The following is an 18,801-nucleotide window of genomic DNA, read 5'->3' as shown; positions in this document are numbered from 1 at the left end:
TTAAGGTCTTTTTTTTTTTTTAACCAGGGCAAGTCAACTTGAGCATATCCCAAATTGTACATCTCCTCCCTCTCTTATTCCCACTCTTATATTTAACAGGGATAACTTTTCACTTAAATTTAAACACCTAAGAGTAATTGTGTGTTAATTACAGAGTTTAACCAATAGTATTAAGTAGAACAAAAAAATACTAAACAGGATAAAGTATTAAGTTGTTCCTCGACAGTCAGGACAAGGGCTGATCAAGTCACTGTTTCTCATAGTGTCCATTTCACTTCAACAGGTTTCCTTTTTGGTGCTCGGTTAGTTGTCATTGATCAGGGAGAACATATGATATTTGTCCTTTGGGGACTGGCTTAATTCACTCAGCATGATATGATGTTTTCCAGATTCCTCCATTTTGTTGCAAATGACCAGATTTCATTGTTTTTTTACTGCTATATAGTATTCTATAGAGTACATGTCCCATAATTTCTTTATCCATTCTACTGTTGATGGGCATTTGGGTTGATTCCAGGTCTTAGCTATTGTGAATTGAGCTGCAATAAACAATAAGGTGCAAACTGCTTTTTTGTTTGCCAATTTAATTTCCTTTGGGTAAATTCCAAGGAGTGGGATGGCTGGGTTGTATGGTAGGGTTTTATTCATGTTTCTGAGGAATCTCCAGACTGACTTCCATTGTGGCTTTACCAGTTTGCATTCCCACCAACAGTGGGTTAGTGTCCCTTGTTCCCCACATCCTCGCCAGCATCTGTAGATTTCTGAATGTGAGCCATTCTAACTGGGGTGAGTGAAACCTCATTGTGGTTTTGATTTGCATTTCCTTGATTGCTAGTGATCCTGAACATTTTTTCATGTGTCTGTTGGCCATTTGGATTTCCTCTTTTGAAAAATGTCTACTGAGGTCCTTGGCCCATCTCTTAAGTTGGTTGTTTGTTTTGTTTTTGTGGAGTTTCTTGATCTCTTTGTAGAATCTGGTTATTAATCCTTTATCTTTTGCATAATTTTTTCCCATTCTGTCGGTTGTCTCTTCACTTTCCTGACTGTTTATTTGCAGTACAGAAACTTCTCAATTTGATGCAATCCCAAATGTTAATTTTGGCTTTGACTGCCTGTGTTTCCGGGGCCTTTTCCAAGAAGTCTTTGCCTGTGCCTATACCTTGCAGGGTTTTTCCAATGTTCTCTAATAATTTGATGGTGTTGGGTCATAGATTTATATCTTTAATCCATGTTCAGTGGATTTTTGTGTAAGGTGAAAGGTGACATACCCAGGTTAGGCATGGTAAATCTCTCTCTCTCTCTCTCTCTCTCTCTCTCTCTCTCTCTCTCTTTTGATTCAGAAGGGAAGTAATTCCACACAGTTGAGTGGAATTGAAGGTAGTCACCTTCAGATCTCTGGCTCCTGTGGGTATAATATTCGTCTGCTCTTTCCCAAGGACCACACAAAGAATCTGTGCTGCCTCGGTGTGGGCTCAAATTCCCCTGCAGTCTCCCACTGGGTTGCCAAGGTTACAGAATTGTAGCATCTCTGGAGAGTACTCACATGAACTCCGTGAGTTCTCTCACCCACCGTCTCTTTTTTCACAGTCTCAGTTCATTAGCTCCACACATTTACTAGGTCCTAACCTCCTGTTATTTCATCCCCCCTCCAGAGTCAGGTTTTTCTGCTTGGCTGAGGGCAGGTGCAGCTCTGAGGTTGCGCAGCTTTTACGTATGTCCAAAATGACGCCTGCTCTTTGTCTTTATCGCCTTTCAGAGGTGAGTAGAGAGAGAGAGAGACTCATGTCCGTATCAGTCCCTTTTTTTTTTCTTTCTTTCTCCTCTAGTTAGCCTGGTGAATTTTCCTCCATGGGGCTTCAAGGCTCGTTTCCTCTAGGCTCCTCCTTCTGCTTTCCCGCCGGTGTCTCGGGCTACTGAGGTTTCTACGCTGGTGCGTGGATTCTGTGGCTGGTGTCCCGAGCCGTGGGCATCCACTCCCTCCACAAATGTCCACCGTGAATCACTAGTTCTAGAAGAGTTTCCTCTGCTGTTTCTTCTGCAACTCTTCCTTGAACCTGCAGTATCTCCACTTTTATTAAACTGTCTCTTCCCAGAATATCAGTGTGCTCCCTTCCTATTCTGCCATCTTGCCAGACAAAGTATTCTTAAGTTAGACAAGCCCTTCTCCCTGAGTGTAGCTGAAAGGAAAGTAATAACCTTTGGTGTATTCACCTAAAAATTGGGTATGCTTCTGCAAACTGTGGTCTACTTTTCTAAACAGCTGGACACACTCATTGAATGCAGGATGACCTGAATGCTTGAGGACAGTTGCAGCTACACCCAACAGCTGATCTACAAGGTGAGTTTCTGAAAACCATGGATGTTGAAAAGTTCACTGATGGTAATAATTTTATGAAGAAAATGGTTAGTTAGAATAGCAGGATATAGTATAGTAGATCTTAAGCAAAGTGTGGAGGTCCAGGAATTACCACCCAACATGTCAGTCAAAAGGCCAAACTTATCACCTTGACTAGAGCCTTAAAACTTGCCTAAGGCCAGAGAGCCAACATTTACACAGACTCTAAATATGCTTTCTCATACTGCACATGTACACAGCAATTTGGAAGGAAGGAGGCTTACTGACTTCAAAATACTTCTCCATTAAACATGACTATGAGATTTTGGTTCTCATCCAGGAAATTGTGGAGCCTCTGTAAGTGGCTGGTTTTCATTGCAAAGGATAGCATAAAGTGAATAACCATACCATCAGAATATATACACTGACAGGTGGGGAAGCAAAAAAGTCTCTTCCAAGAGGTTTCAGAAATGGTTCTAATAACACAACCTTAGGACATCTGGTTTATTCTATCATGCCTGGTTCTTCTGTCAGCTGAGTTACTCTATCATTCTGTCAAGTTAGAATAGGCTGAGCAATGAGGTTACCCTAAAGGTCCCAATGGGTGGTAGAATTTAGATGATAAAATGATTCCCCCATTGGCACCTCAGTGGAAAGTTGTCAAAGAAATATACCCAAAGAAACTGTACCCATCTGAGAATAGAGGCCCTAATTCAAACAGTCAGTCATATCTTTAGGGGATAAGGACAACATACTGTTATAAAGGAAATAACTCAATCCTGCCCCCTTGGCAGCCACACCATACTACCTCCTCTACTGTTTCTTATACAATGGAGAGGAACCTACACTGGTGAGTATTGACAGATAAGCTTCACTAACACAATGCCAGCAAATGACCACACATATTTATTAGTCCTTGTTGAAATGCTCACTGGAAGTATGGAAGCCTTTTTGATCTAGAGAGATAAGGTTCAACAAGTACCCAAAATCCTACTAAAATAAAGAATCCCATGTTTTAGGCTTCCATGGTCCTTCTATAGTGACAATGGCCCCTCCTTTGCCTCCAGAGTAACTCTGCAAATCCTTAGATAACGATAAAAAGAGTCTTAAGCAGACTCTTGTCAAATTATGTCAAGATATCTCAGAATCATATTTCAAACTATAGCCCATTTCTCTCCTTAGGATGAGGATGTCACCCAACACTGCATTGAAGTTAAGCCCTTTGAAATTTTTAAGGTGGGTCGTTTCTCATCTCTAACATTTTCTTTGATTCAGACACTCAATATCAATTAAAGTATGCAACTAATTCAAGACAAGTGCAGAAGGCTCTGACAGAACATGGAAACAAAATTTAGCAGCACAAAATTTCAAAAATCATAAACAACCGATCTCCCCAGGAAATCTGGTTTTGCCAAAAACTTGGAGAGTTTCCCACTTCGGGCCAATTATAGCCTAAATGGAAAGAGCCCATCCAGTGCTACTTAGCACTCCTACTGTAGTTAAGGTACAGAGAATTTCTAGCTGGGTACATCTGATAATAATTAAACTTCTAGCCCTTAAATCTTCACAGGTACACCCAGAGGATAATCCTACCTACTCTTTTGAACCAGTTAAGGACTCAAATTTTGCTTCAAAAGGCAAAAAAAGATAAATAAAAGTTTTGCTTTTGCCACAAACTTCTCACCGAAGAGAGAGACATTAACGTTGTTGCACTTCGAAGTGACATACTTTTCCAGATTATTTTCCTATCTTCCTTGAGTAACTGCAATTGGCAAGACAATTCCCTGGCAAACTTTTCCATTGTAATAACAAAAGGAGGAAAATTTTAATTCTTACAGAAATGAAGTTGCCTCAAGACATATGCTGCCTTGGATGACTTAGCCCAGACCACTGGCTAGGGCCGGGAGCAAATACAGGATTCTGTAGATTCCTTAACTAATGTTGTCACGGATAATTGACTAGCTCTAGAATTACCCACTAGAACAGGGCAGAGTATGCACAATGATTAGTAAAACCTGTTACACTTACATTAGCAATGCTGGGCTCATCCAAAGGGATATCAAAGGAATTTAAGATCAAGCCAAGTAGCTCTAAATTTTTAGGGCAGGAGATACGTTTGTTGCCAGTATCTGGAAAGTAGCAAAAAGTGTTCTCCCTTCTTTGTCATAGTTCTTACTCCTGCTCCTTTTTGGTCCGTGAATATTCAAATTTGTTTCTTCCAATATCCAAAAATTTCATGTAAAGATGATGGAATGCAAAAATTCCAGCCATTACTAACAACTTCTCACAGAACTCTAGCACCTTCAGTAGAACCTCTACATAAGTTAGTGAAGAAATTTCATTCCCAGGGTAGGCAGAAATGATGCCCTAAAATAGTATAAAGAAGTATTAGGGAGGGGCTGGCGCTGTGGTGCAGCAGATTAAAGCCCTGGCCTGAAGCGCCGGCATCCTATATGGGTGCCAGTTCTAGTCCTGGCTTCTCCACTTCTGATCCACCTCCTTGCTATGGCCTGGGAAAGCAATAGAAGATGGCCCAAGTCCCTGGGCCCCTGCACCACGTCAGAGACCTGGAAGAAGCTCCTGGCTCCTGGCTTCAGATCAGTGCAGCTCCTGCCATTGTAGCAATCTGGGGAGTGAACCAGCTGATGGAACACCTCTCTCCATGTCTCTACCCCTTTCTCTGTAACTCTGTCTTTCAAATAAATCAAATAAATCTTAAAAAAAGAAGTATTAGGGAAAATATAAAAGCCACTACAGTGAAAAAAACAAAGAAGCCAATGAGTGTCTCCACAAACATCGAATAACAAATGCACAAATTCAAGAAATAAGAATTAGGAAAACAATATGACACCCCCCAAAAAACACAACACTTCAATACTAGATTGTGAAGATGATGAGATTGAAGAAATGCCAGAAATAGAATTTAAAATATTAATCATAGTATTACATAGATGTAATAAGAAGCAAAATCACAAGCTAATGAAATCCATACATAACCTGAAAGAAAATTTCTTGCACGAAATTGAGATCTTAAAAAGAAATCAAAGAAAATCTTGGAAATGAACAATTCAGTAGAACAAATAAAAAAATACAGTGGAAAGCCTTAACAACAGAATTGGTGAAAAGAAGAAAGAATATCTGACTTAGAAGACAAAGCACAGAAAATTATATAGTTAAGACCAAACACAACAAGAAGAAATTAGAAAACTGAAAAACACTGTTGGGAATCTACAGGATACTACCAAACAATCCAATATATGGGTTCTAGGAGTTCCTGAAGGAAGGAAAGAGAGAAAGGATTAGAAGGACTTTTGAGTGAAAAAATAACAAAAAATTCCCCCAAGAAAGAAAGGGGAGAAAGAAAGGGGTATCCAGGTGCAGGAAGCACATAGAACTCCTAAAAGACATGACCAGAAAAGATCTTTACCATAACACATTGTAATCAAATCCTCCACAGTAAAACATAAAGTAAAGGTTCTAAAATGTGCATGAGAGAAATACTTGATTACTTGCAGAGGATCTTCGATTAGACTCACAGTGCACTTCTCATCAGAAACCCTATAGACTAGGAGAAAATGGTGAGATATATTCCAAGTCTTAAGAGAAAAAAAAACTGTCAACCCAGAATACTATACTGCATGAATAAAAGTAAAATAAAGACCTTTTTTGACAAACAGAAACTGAAAGAATTTGTCACCTCCTGTCCAGCCCTGCAAAAGATGCATAAGATGTAATGCACATAGAAGAGCCGGCGCCGTGGCTCACTAGGCTAATCCTCCGCCTAGCGGCGCCGGCACACCAGGTTCTAGTCCTGGTTGGGGCGCCGGATTCTGTCCCAGTTGCCCCTCTTCCAGGCCAGCTCTCTGCTGTGACCAGGGAGTGCAGCGGAGGATGGCCCAGGTGCTTGGGCCCTGCACCCCATGGGAGACCAGGAAAAAGCACCTGGCTCCTGGCTCCTGCCATCGGATCAGCACGGTGCGCCGGCCGCAGCGCGCTGGCCGCGGCGGCCATTGGAGGGTGAACCAATGGCAAAGAAGACCTTTCTCTCTGTCTCTCTCTCTCACTGTCCACTCTGCCTGTCAAAAAATAAAAAAAATAAAAAAATAAAAAAAAGATGTAATGCACATAGAAACAAAAAAATATGGTAATCACTGTGAAAAAAGGTAAAGCAAGGAAATCTCACAGTAAAATAACAAAGGAAATCCAAAGTAAAAAATAGTAGTATTTATGGAAAAAATGGCACAGCAAGGTTGTTACTTATCAAGTCACCTTGAATGTAAATGGGCTTAACTCTCCAGTTAAAAGACACAAACTGGCTAAATGGATTAAAAAACAAAATCCATCTATTTGCTGCCTACAAGAAACACATCTCACTAACGAAGATGCAGGCAGAATAAAGTGAAAGGATGGAAAAAGATATCCCACACTAACAGAAACAAAAAAAAGAGCTGTGTAGACATCCTAATATCAGAATAAACAGAGTTTAACATAAAAACTCTTAAAAGAGACAAAGAATGATTGATTAAGTGAACAATTCAACAAGAAGATGTAACTATTATAAATATATATGCACCTAATTACAGGGCACCTGGCTATTTAAAAAAATATTAAGGGATGTAAAGGGAGACATAGATTCAAATACAATAGTAATTGGCAATTGCAATACCTCACTCTCTGCAATGGACAGATCAGTCAAACAGAAAATCAGCAAGGAAACAGCAGAGTTAATCAACACTATAGACCACATGGACCTAACAGATATCTACAGAACTTTTAATCCTACAGTTGCATAATAAACACTCTTCTTATCAGTGCTTGAAACCTTCTGTAGGACTGACTGCATGCTAGGCCATAAAGTAAGTCTCAGAAAATTTTAAAAAATCAAAATCATACCATGCATCTTCTTGGATCATAATGAAATGAAGCTGAAAGTCAAAACTAAGGAAACTCTAGAACATATGCAAACACATGGAGACTGAACAACATTCTCCTGAATGAACTGTGGGTAGTAAAATAGATTAAAAGAGAAATCAAAAAACTTCTGGAAACAAATGAAGACCACAACATAACATATCAATACTTATGGGATATAGCAAAAGCAGTGTTAAGAGGAAAGTTTATAGCAATTGGTGCCTATGTCAAGAAATTAGAAAGGCACCAAATAAATGAACTATAAATGTGCCTCAAAGATCTAGAAAAACTACAGCAAACCAAACCCAAAACTAGTAGGTGAAAGGAAATAATTAAAATTAGAGAATAAATCAACAAAATTGAAACCAAAAAAACAATACAGAAGATCAGCAAAATGAAGAGTTGGTTTTTTGAAAAAATAAACAAAATTGACACACCATGGGCCCAACTAACCAAAAAAAATGAGAGAGAAGACCCAAATCAAAAAAATTAGAGATGAAAAAGGAAATGCAACAACAGACACCACAGAAATAAAATGAATAATCAGAAATTACTACAAAGAGCTTTATGCCAACAAACTGGGAGACCTAAAAAAATGGATAGATTCCTGGACACACACAACCTACATTTAAAGGCATTTAAAGAACTAACTCCACTTCTTCTCAAGTTATTCAAAACAATTGAAAGGGAGGAATCCTCCCAAATTATTTCTATCAAACCAGCATCACCTTAATTCCTAAATATGGAAAAGATGAAACAAAGAAAGAGAATTACAGACCAATTTCCCTGATGTACATAGACGCAAACATCCTCAACAAAATTCTAGTCAATCAAATTCAGCAACACATCAGAAAGATCATTCACCCAGACCAAGTGGGATTTATCCCTTGTAGGCAAGGATAATTCAACATTCACAAATCAATCAATGTGATACATCACGTTAACAAACTGAAGAACAGAAACATATAGTTATCTCAACAGATGCAGAGAAAGAATTTTATAAAATATACCACCCTTTCATGATGAAATCTCTAAGCAAATTGGGAATAGAAAGTACCTTACTCAACACAATCCAGGCAATCTATGACAAACCCATGGCCAGGGTCCTATTGAATGGGGAAAAGTTGGAAGCATTCCCACTGAGATCTGGAACAAAAATGTCCACTCTCCCATTGCTATTCAATAAATTCCTGGAAGTTTTAGCCAGAGCCATTAGGGAAGAAAAGGAAATGAAATGGATTCAAATCCAGAAAGAGGAAATCAAATTATTCCTATTTGTAGATGACATGATTCTATATATAGGGATTCCAAAAGACTCCACCAAGAGACTATTGGAATTCATAGAAGAATTTAGTAAAGTATCAGGATATAAAATCAATACACAAAAATCAACAACCTTTGTATACACAGACAATTCCATGGCTGAGAAAGAACTTCAGAGATCAATCCCACTCACAATAGTTATAAAAAAAATCCAATACCTTGGAATAAATTTAACCAAGGATATCAGAGATAGCTAAGATGAGAATTGCAAAGCATTAAAGAAAGAACTAGAAGATATAAAAAAATGGAAAGATCTTCCATGTTCATGGATTGGAGGAATCAGTATCATCAAAATGTCCATTCTTCCAAAAGCAATTTACAGATTCAATGCAATACCAATCAAAATACCAAAGACATTCTTTTCAGTTATAGAAAAAGTGATGCTGAAATTCATATGGAAACAGAGGAGGCCTCAAATAGCTAAAGCAATCTTATACAACAAAAACTAAGCTAGAGACATTATAATACCTTATTTTATAATATGGGTATGGTGGGAAGAATCACTATATTTCTAAAGTTGTACTTATGAAATTTATAATCATTAAATGAAAGGTTTCTTTGGAGAAAAAAATTTAAAAATGTAGTAGTAAAAAGGGCTGGTGCTGTGGTATAAGTTACGTTTCTGCCTGCAGCACAGGCATCCCATATGGTAGCTGGTCTGAGTCCCAGCTAGTCCACTTCCAATCCATCTCCCTGCAATATCCTAGGAAAGCAATGGAAGACAGCCCAAGTACTTGAGACCTGCACCCACTTGGGAGACCCAGAAGCAGCTTCTGGTTTCTGTCTTCATATCAGCCATGCTCCTGTTGTTCCTGCTATTTGGGGAATGAACCAGTAGATGAAGATCTCTCTCTATGTCTGTCCTTCTCATGCAATTTTGCCTCTAAAATAAATAAATAAATCTTTTATAAAAAAGTAGTAGGAGTGCCCACTTTAGCAGAATGATTATTAAAATTGAAACAATACAGACAAGATAAGTGTGATCCCTGCACAAGTATGACACATAAATTCATGAAGCATTCCATATTTTTACCTACACCACCATGTTTATTGCAGCACTGTTCACAATAGCCAAAATTTGCATTCAAGGTTTCCATCATTAGATGGCCCAATAAAGAAAATATACACGGTGGAATATAATTCAGCTATAAAAAAGAATGAAGTTCTGCCGTTTGCAGAAAAATGCACACAACTGAAATACATCATGGTGTATACAATAAGCCAGATCCACAAAGACAAATACTACTTGTTACCCTTATACATAGAAGCTAAAATTTAAAAAAAGAAAAAAAAGGGACTGGCGCTGTGGCACAGAGGGTTAACGCCCTGGCCTGAAGTAACAGCATCCCATATGAGTGCTGGTTCCAGTCCCGGCTGCTTCACTTCCAATATAGCTCTCTGCTATGGCCTGGGATAGCAGTAGAAGATAGCCTAAGTCCTTGGGCCCCTTCACCCACATGTGAGACCTGGAGGAAGTTCCTAGCTCCTGGCTTCATATTTGCGCAGTTCCGGCCATTGCAGCCATTTGGGGAGTGAACCATCAAATGGAAGACCTCTCTCTCTCTCTGCCTCTCCTCTCTCTGTGTAACTCTGACTCTCAAGTGAAAAATAAATAAATATTTTAAAAAAGAAAAAAGAATTGTCTGTGTTTATCAGTATTGCTGCAAATATAGTTTTGTAAAATTTTGTTTTATAACTTTGTTAAATCAATGGTTAAGAATATTATACTACTACAGTATTAATGAGCTGTGTTTAAAATTTACTGTATAGAAGTGAAATGGTCATTTTTCTATCAATTATTGTTTTTAACCACTGTCTACATTCCCAATAAACTAGGGTCTTTTTGTTTTTTTCCTTATTAAACTTCTTATTTGGTTAAATACTAAGCCTTCTTATTATAATATAATTTTAAAATAGGTTAACTGAAAAATAAAAAAAGAGTGAGAAAGAAAGAGAGATGGAAAGGGAGGAGGAAGGGAATATCATTATATCATTATGTTGTTAGAATTGTATCTACAAATCACAGTGACTCTGTTAAAACTAATAAAAAATGTGCAATTCGGGACATGCTCAAGCTGACTTACCTCAAACGGTAGAGTTAGAAACATACCAGGGGATTCCAATTCAATCCCATCAAGGTGGCATGTACCAATGCCATCTCACTAGTCCCAGTGATCAATTTCGGTTCACAATTTACCATAATGATAAGACTAAGAACCAAGGGATCACATAAACAAGAATAGTGTCTGCAAATACTAGCTGATAGAATAAAAAGGGGAGAGAACGATCCAACACGGGAAGTGAGATACACAGCAGACCCATTGAATGGCAGATGTCCTAAACAGCACTCTGGCCTCAGAATCAGCCCTTAAGGCATGCGGATCCGGCTGAAAAGCCCATGAGAGTATTTCAGGCATGGAAAGCCAAGACACTCTGGGGAAAAAAAAATCCTAAATGAAAGATCTCTGTGAGATCCCAGTGGGAAGAATGGGTCATCAAAGAAGGAGGTACCTTTCTCTGAAGGGAGGAGAGAACTTCCACTTTGACCATGGCCTTGTCTAAATATGATCAGAGTCGGTGAACTCAGGGGGCTTCCCTAGCCTTGGCAGCTCATGACAACAGCCTAGTGTGATTACTGATGCCATAAACAAGAGTGTCAATTTGTTAAGTCAACAACAGGAGTCACTGTGCACTTACTCCTCATGTAGGATCTTTGTCCTTAGTGTGCTGTACATTGTGATTTAATGCTATAACTAGTACTCAAACAGTATTTTTCACTTTATGTTTCTGTGTGGGAGCAAACTGTTGAAATCTTTACTTAATGTATGCTAAACTGATCTTCTGTATATAAAGAGAATCGAAAGAATTTTGATGTGAATGGAAGGGGAGAGGGAGTGGGAAAGGGGAGGGTTGCGGGTGGGAGGGACGTTAAGGGGGGGAAGCCATTGTAATCCATAAACAGTACTTTGGAAATTTATATTCATCAAATAAAAGTTAAAAAAAAATTAAATAAAGTTTTAAAAATAAATTAATTTTAAAAAATAGGAGGAGACAGACCTTCCTCTCTCAACTTCCCATAAAGATTAAAAGAGGAAAATCTCTGAGAAAGGAAAGGGTGGTTTAGGCAAGGAGGCAGTCAGCAAGGAGAGACTGAAGTTCCCAGGCTCTCCCTGGAACACTTCTCTTTCACCCACCCCTTTTGTGCTGCTGAAAACTGCTGTTTCCCGGAAACAGGACCTGCCTAAAGTATCCAACATGGCTTCTCACCAAGTCCCCCCGGTGACATAAGCTTAATTTTAATAGCATTACATAAAATTCCCATAGCTTACACTCCTACTCCTATTACGCACCTGAGGACATGACACTTCTGAGACTTCCAAAAAAGGCAAGGTATTTGGCAGCACGCAAACCCTGCTCCTATTCCAAAACTCACTGGACACAGCAGCCTCTCCATACTCCTTCTCGATGAGTACTTTAGGTTTGCTAACAGTAAATCTTATTCAGTTGCTAAACTTTACCCATGTATCCTTGATTTTCTTCCTGTGTTGGAGACAAAAATAGTAAACAGCCATCTGACAACAATTCTACTGAGCATTTTGAAGGTGAAATCAGTGGTAAGGCCATTCCAAAAAAATACATAGCTGAGCTATGCAGACTTTAATATTGATTTTAGGACTGTAAGTTTTCTACAGAATATACAAAAGTAAACAGAAGTGTACTCTTTCTTTTTTTAAGATTTGTTTATTTATTTAAAGGTAGAATTACAGAGAGGCAGAGGCAGTGAGAGAGAGAGAGAGAGAGAGAGAGAGAGATTGGTCTTCAATCTGCTGGTTTACTCCCAAGGTGGCCGCAACACCCAGAGCTGGACCAATCTGAAGCCAGCAGCCAGGAGCTTCTTCCGGGTCTCCCACATGGGTGCAGGGGCCCAAGGATTTCCACCCTCCACTGCTTTCCCAGGCCATAGCAAGGAGGTGGATCAGAAGTGGAGCAGCTGGAACTCAAACCGACGTCCATATGGGATGCTGACACTGGGGAATTTATCCGTTATGCCACAGCATTGGCCCCAGTATGCTCTTTCTAAACTCATATTATGAGATTATTCATTCAATTATGTTTATTCATTCAAATGAATGTTTTTCATTAAGTCAATCAAGATAAAGAGCTACAGTATAGCAGACAATACAAAGTCTTACAAATGCAAAGACATTTTACATTTAAATTTTACATAGCCATGAATACATTCTTAGTGTTGGTACTTGTTATAATCTTCCTCCTGCTTTGGACAATTACCTCAGGTTGGCTTGGGAACCAAATCCTATCATCTTATTCTTGGCTTATGATCTTTAGGAGAACCTGGTGCCATCACCTGGGTTCTTTCAAATGACATCCCTCTGGCCATACAATTTATACAAAGGTTGGCCCATGAATTATTCAACTAATATAATTGAATCACAGGTGTTTGTTGAGAATTCTGGGACAAAGACATTGATCCCTTCACACTAGATGGCATCTATTTTTTTTTTCTTCTCAATGTATGTCTATTTATTATACCCTTAATATGCCATTCCTACCCTGGAATTTTTTTTTATTTAGAAGTGTTTAATTTTATTTTTAACTTTTATTTAATGAATATAAATTTCCAAAGTAAGGCTTATGGATTACAATGGCTTCCCCCCCATAATGTCCCTCCCACCCGCAACCCTCCCCTTTCCCATTCCCTCTCCCCTTCCATTCACATGAGGATTCATTTTCGATTCTCTTTATATACAGAAGATCAGTTTAACATAAATTAAGTAAAGATTTCAACAGTTTGCTCCCACACAGAAACATAAAGTGAAAAATAATAGATGATTTTTTAAATGATGATGAAATCAGATCAGACCTATTGTCATGTTTAATCCCAGTGAGAGTCAAGTTGGGAATTGCTAATTTCTTCTTTTTTTTTACAGAAGATCAGTTTAGTATACATTAAGTAAAGATTTCAACAGTTTGCACCCCCATAGAAACACAAAGTGAAACATACTGTTTGAGTACTCGTTATAGCATTAAGTCTCAATGTACAGCACATTAAGGACAGAGATCGTACATGAGGAGTAAGTGCACAGTGACTCCTGTTGTTGACTTTACAAATTGACACTCCTGTTTATGGCATCAGTAATCTCCCTATGCTCCAGTCATGAGTTTCCAAGGCTATGGAAGCCCCTTGAGTTCTCCAACTCTTATCTTGTTTAGACAAGGTCATAGTCAAAGTGGAGGTTCTCTCCTCCCTTCAGAGAAAGGTACCTCCTTCTTTGAAGACCCATTCTTTCCACTGGGATCTCACTCACAGAGATCTTTCATTTAGTTTTTTTTTTTTTTTTTTTTTCCCCAGAGTGTCTTGGCTTTCCATGCCTGAAATACTCTCATGGGCTTTTCAGCCGGATTGGAATGCCTTTAGGGCTGATTCTGAGGCCAGAGTGCTGTTTAGGACATCCGCCATTCTATGAGTCTGCTGAGTATCTCGCTTCCCATGTTGGATCACTCTCCCCTTTATTTATTCTATCGGTTAGTATTAGCAGGTACTAGACTTGTTTATGTGTTCCCTTTGACTCTTAGTCCTTTCATTATGATCAATTGTGAACTGAAATAGATGGCATCTATTGCATCATATAAAGATGAAGTCCCTAGAGCTTCCATAAACAATTTCCACCAGGGCCGGCGCTGTGATGCAGTAGGTTAATCCCAAATGGGCACCGGTTCTACTCCTGGCTGCCCCTCTTCCAATCCAGCTCTCTGCTGTGGCCTGGGAAAGCAGTAGAAGATGGCCCAAGTCCTTGGGCCCCTGTAGCCTCATGGGAGACCACAAAGAAACACCTGGCTCCTGGCTTCGGATCGGCGCAGCTCTGGCCATTGTGGCCATCTGGGGAGTGAACCAACGGAAGGAAGACCTTTCTCTCTGTCTCTCCCTCTCACTGTCTGTAACTCTACCTCTCCAATAAATAAATAAAATCTTAAAAAAAATGCACTGTAAGGAAAGCTAATCTTAGAATGGTGAAACCAATTATAGAGAAACCAGTGTATCCATAGGGGAAAAATTACAATAAAAACTAGTCTGCTGGTCCCACTATCTTGCTAGACTAAGCCACTTCTAACATTTGACTCCTTGAGACTTCTCAGTTATGTGTCAACCAATAAATTCTCTTTATTATTTCAGCTAGTTTGATTTGGATTTTATCTTAATAGAAATAAGTTTTTATTACTATAAATTCTTAAAATTAATATGATCTACAATTCTTTTCTTTCATAACTGGGAGAATTGTAACCCTGAGATGCACTCGCAAAATGAGATGCCCTCAATCTCCAAGGTACCTGGGATTCACGTTGAGCTCCCTGAAACTAAGAGCACTGAGGTACTTAGGTCGCCACAAACTAGCAGTGATTTAGCTCATCTGCTTGTGGGTTTAATTTTGTTTGCTTTTTTTGGTGTAATTTTCAAGGTGAAATGTTAGGATGGACAAATGTTTGAGCATCTTTATAGCGTGTTGTAATGGTTCAACCAGATACAGTGCTTTTGATAACTGGAGGCTTAACAGTAAGAGATTCTTGAAATGAAAATTTTAAGGTATCTTGAAGACACTGCAGTATAGCTGCTATTGCTCAAATGTTTTACAAAACACTGAATATTTTAGGAAAAATAGCAACATGGAAGTGAGAAAAGCATTAATTCTCCAATTTTTCCATCTTCTGACACCTCTCTCCTCCTCACCCGCTCTACCCCATGCATACTGAACCTTTTGCTCTTCCTCAAATATTTCAGGCATGTTTCCATCTTAAGACTTTTGCATTGACTCTTCTTGCTAGCCATTATAAATTGATGTAATTACGCTCTTAATTTTTTGTTCCTCTGGAAAGTCACAAAAATCTCTTCTTTACTTCCTAAATAAAGTGCTTACTCAAAATATCTCTTTTCTATGAAGTTTTCCCTTCCGCTCCAACTGAAAATTAGAAATATCTCTAGCAATATGTGTTCCTCCCCTGCCTCAAAATCTCTATAGCGTTTGTCACCATTTATCATATCGTGTGCTTTATTTCTTTGTTTTCCATCTGTCTCCACCCACTGGAATCTTATCTTTATGAGGGTGTTTTTTGGTTTTCTTCACAGCTATATCCCAAACATCTCCAAGAGTCCCTGACATTCATTAAATATGTGTTCACTAAAGAGAGGACTCTGACTTTGCCCTAAATGGAATCATCTGCATTCCTAGATTTCACACTTTAGAAAGGCTTTAAGAAAAACAAAGCTAAGAGGAGACAGGAAAATATCTCAGAGGAAGAGGAACTGGAAATGAAAGAAGCATGCCTTCAAGTTTGAAAAGAAATAACGTGCATTATATGGAGTGGGTAAGTAATCAAGACTTTAAACACTAGAATATAACATATTGTGAGAAAGTTTCTGAAAGGTGTAATTCCTGTGTGAATAGAGAGTAATATAATGGGGGAAAGTCCAAAATTTTGCATCTGCCTCCAGCCTTTCCAATAGTGAGTCAAGAGTCCTGAAGTGAAAAGGATTGCAGATCACCTACCTCTGTAGATGAGTCAGACAAGCGACATTTGAATTGGCCTTACTCCTGAAATAAAATCACGCGACAGAATTCAAAGGGAGGTTTTCAGTTCCTGTCTTCAAAAGGGAATCAAGAACCATTAACTAGGAAATAAGACTATAGGAACTTTATCAGCATCTGTAACCTTCACAACTTTCCCATCTTTGCTATTTTTATCTGTTTTCTATTTTCCCAGCAGAATTAACAGTAAAGCCCTTAAACCAAAAGAGTTCTTTGTGATTCTGTCAAAGGTCAGTAAATAAAAGGTCCACCTGGCAGCACTTCATAAGTTTCTGCCTTCCTTCTGGTGGATAACAAAACCTCAGCAGATAGAATGGGCAGCAGTGACTATCAAAAAAGAAGTCTTGCCAGTCTGTAGAAAGGAGAAAATGAGGAGCTCACTATGAATCAGGCCCTGTGACTGTCCTTTGCAAATGCATTGGAGATCCCCAACATTTAGAATTCTATGTCTTCTAAAAAGCAGTGAACATGAGCATATAGGAGCAGGTTCAAAAACTGTTTCAAATATATTTACTATTTAATTTATAATGGGATCTTAATCAAATGATGGATGTTTGAGATCTTTTTGGAGTGTGATGTTGCAAAACACAGCCTGAAAGGCTCAAGATATAACTTGGTGAGAATCAGAGGCCAAATCACAGAGTGGCTAGACAATTAACTGGTTCGGTCTAGTATGACACATGTGACCTTTAAGATGGTGTGCAATAATTGCCGTTAAATGAATGTCCTCATGAAAATCTAGGTAATAAGTCCCTTGATAGAGGAAATGTTTCTAAATAAACAAAATATCAAATATGCTTGATAATGAGCTCAAATTGTGCATTTTGCCTCTGAAAATGTCCCAAAAATTACAGCACACTAAGATGACTTCTATGACTACCTCCTGCCAAATTTACCAACTACATTACTGAGAATTCATCTTGGATATACATGGCAATATATGGAGTAGAGAGCAGGTTCGCTGCTGAACATTCTACAGTTGTACTCAAAAAATGCATAGCCCCCACAACAAAGAAATATGCAAGTTCAAAATGTCAACATAGTACTGCAGTTGAAAATCACTGCTCACAGAACATTAGGCTGTGAACTTGGCAAAAATGTCTCGAAACAGAAGCAGAAAACTGTATGAATAGCACATACTAATTTTAATTGCTGTCATAATTTTTAGTATTCAGAGAAACTTTCCTATAGGAATATATCAGAAAAAGAATGCAGTTTCTTATGACCTAACATTTAAGAACTCTGCAGTATTTCAGTATATGATAGGCCCCAAAACAATTCCATTATTACACTTTCATTTCTCCTTCATTAACAGACAAATGATTCTGAGTCACCAGATGCCACTCAATTGTGTTCTATCTCCTGACATTCCCATCTGGATAACACATTGTAGATGATCAACAACCCGCAGGTCAAAACTTAGCTGTTGTGTAAGCTTATCAGCAAACAATTCTGTCTACTGACTTCTTAGAAAACAGGGCTATCAAGAAGTAAGTGAATAAACAAGCTCTCACTCAGACCTGTGGTTTCATTTTGGCATTAATCTCCCATAAAGTGATGAAATGTCCCGTATGTTCAACCAGACACATTCCTTGAATGATGAGACAGGTCCCCAACAATAGTGAAGTGTTCTATCAATCCCTGAGTGATGTAACAATATACACGTGCAAACATTCCATTCCTGGGAGAGGATTTCTGGTAAAACAATTTGGCCCACTCTCCCAATTCAAACAACTGCAGATACATTCCACTGTGTCATTTTCAATAAAGACAGGTGGTCTGCTGGTTCTTCATACTGCAACTCTGCTCTGTGCTGGGAATGATCCTTATACTTCACTTTAAACACACATGTGTATAAAGTATTTATGGTGACATAAATCAGAGGCTCTTCAACTGGCTATACACCAAGCAGTTCTATTCTGTGCACACTTCATAGAATTATAAGCTAGTGCTTCTTTTTGTAGAGCACCCAATACAAAAATCTGAGTTTGCTATTGGCATGAATGGCATGAACTTTCTCACTAGCAGCTGAGTTAAATGGCAGCATTAATGCACAAACAAGGTGTACTGTGCTTCCATTCAAAGTCTGAATGGCTCAGTGTACACTTTCCATGTTTGCAATTTCATGTGACATCGGTTGTTCAACCGTCTCCATGTGTTTTTAGTTTTATTTTTAGATTTATTTATTCATTTATTTGAAAGGCAGAATGAGAGAGAAAAGGAGAGAGAAAGAGCTTTCATCCACTTGTTCCCTCTCAAAATGGTCTCCACAGCCAGGTGTGGGCTAGGCTGAAGCCAGGAGCCATGAACTGCATATCCTGGTCTCCCTCAAGAGTGGTAGGGGTCTAAGCACTTGGATCATCTTCTACCTCCTTCCCAGGCACATTAGCAGGAAGCTGGATCAGAGAGTGTACCTGGGACTCATAGTGGTGCTGCAATATGGAAAACAGGCATGCCAAGCAGCTCTTGCAGTTATAAACCTATGCTTTTGTAGAACATTTCCAGAAATTAACACATGGGGAATCAATATATAGAGGAGTTGTATATGAAGTATTCAAAATGACTATTCTAAAGCTGTGGCTTACTCTTTTCTTGTTATTAATAAAGCTATTGGCATCCAATTTCTCTTCT

General features: G+C 38.7%; 1 long non-coding RNA gene and 1 other non-coding gene across 3 annotated transcripts in view; one reads left to right on the top strand and one right to left on the bottom strand.

Annotated features, from left to right (window-relative positions):
* Positions 1–17,779, bottom strand: part of LOC103350142 (uncharacterized) — a 30,622-nt gene extending 12,843 nt beyond the window's left edge. The window contains exons 1-3 of one of the 2 annotated variants that reach the window (XR_007923576.2): positions 17,691–17,779; positions 16,132–16,226; positions 11,920–12,109 (exon numbers count right to left, since the gene is read on the bottom strand). This is a non-coding gene — a long non-coding RNA (uncharacterized lncRNA). The remainder of the gene's footprint in view (positions 1–11,919; positions 12,110–16,131; positions 16,227–17,690) is intronic. The other variant, XR_001794354.3, reaches the window with a different exon arrangement.
* Positions 9,494–9,600, top strand: LOC127493799 (U6 spliceosomal RNA). Its single transcript, XR_007924343.2, has one exon. It is a non-coding gene; the product is annotated as a U6 spliceosomal RNA (small nuclear RNA).
* Positions 17,780–18,801: the final 1,022 nt, after the last annotated feature.

Source organism: Oryctolagus cuniculus, chromosome 7 (genome assembly GCF_964237555.1).
Source record: "Oryctolagus cuniculus chromosome 7, mOryCun1.1, whole genome shotgun sequence".
NCBI classification, from domain to species: domain Eukaryota; kingdom Metazoa; phylum Chordata; class Mammalia; order Lagomorpha; family Leporidae; genus Oryctolagus; species Oryctolagus cuniculus.
Note: the sequence above shows the minus strand (reverse complement) of the source record. Positions and strands in the feature narration are given on the sequence as shown.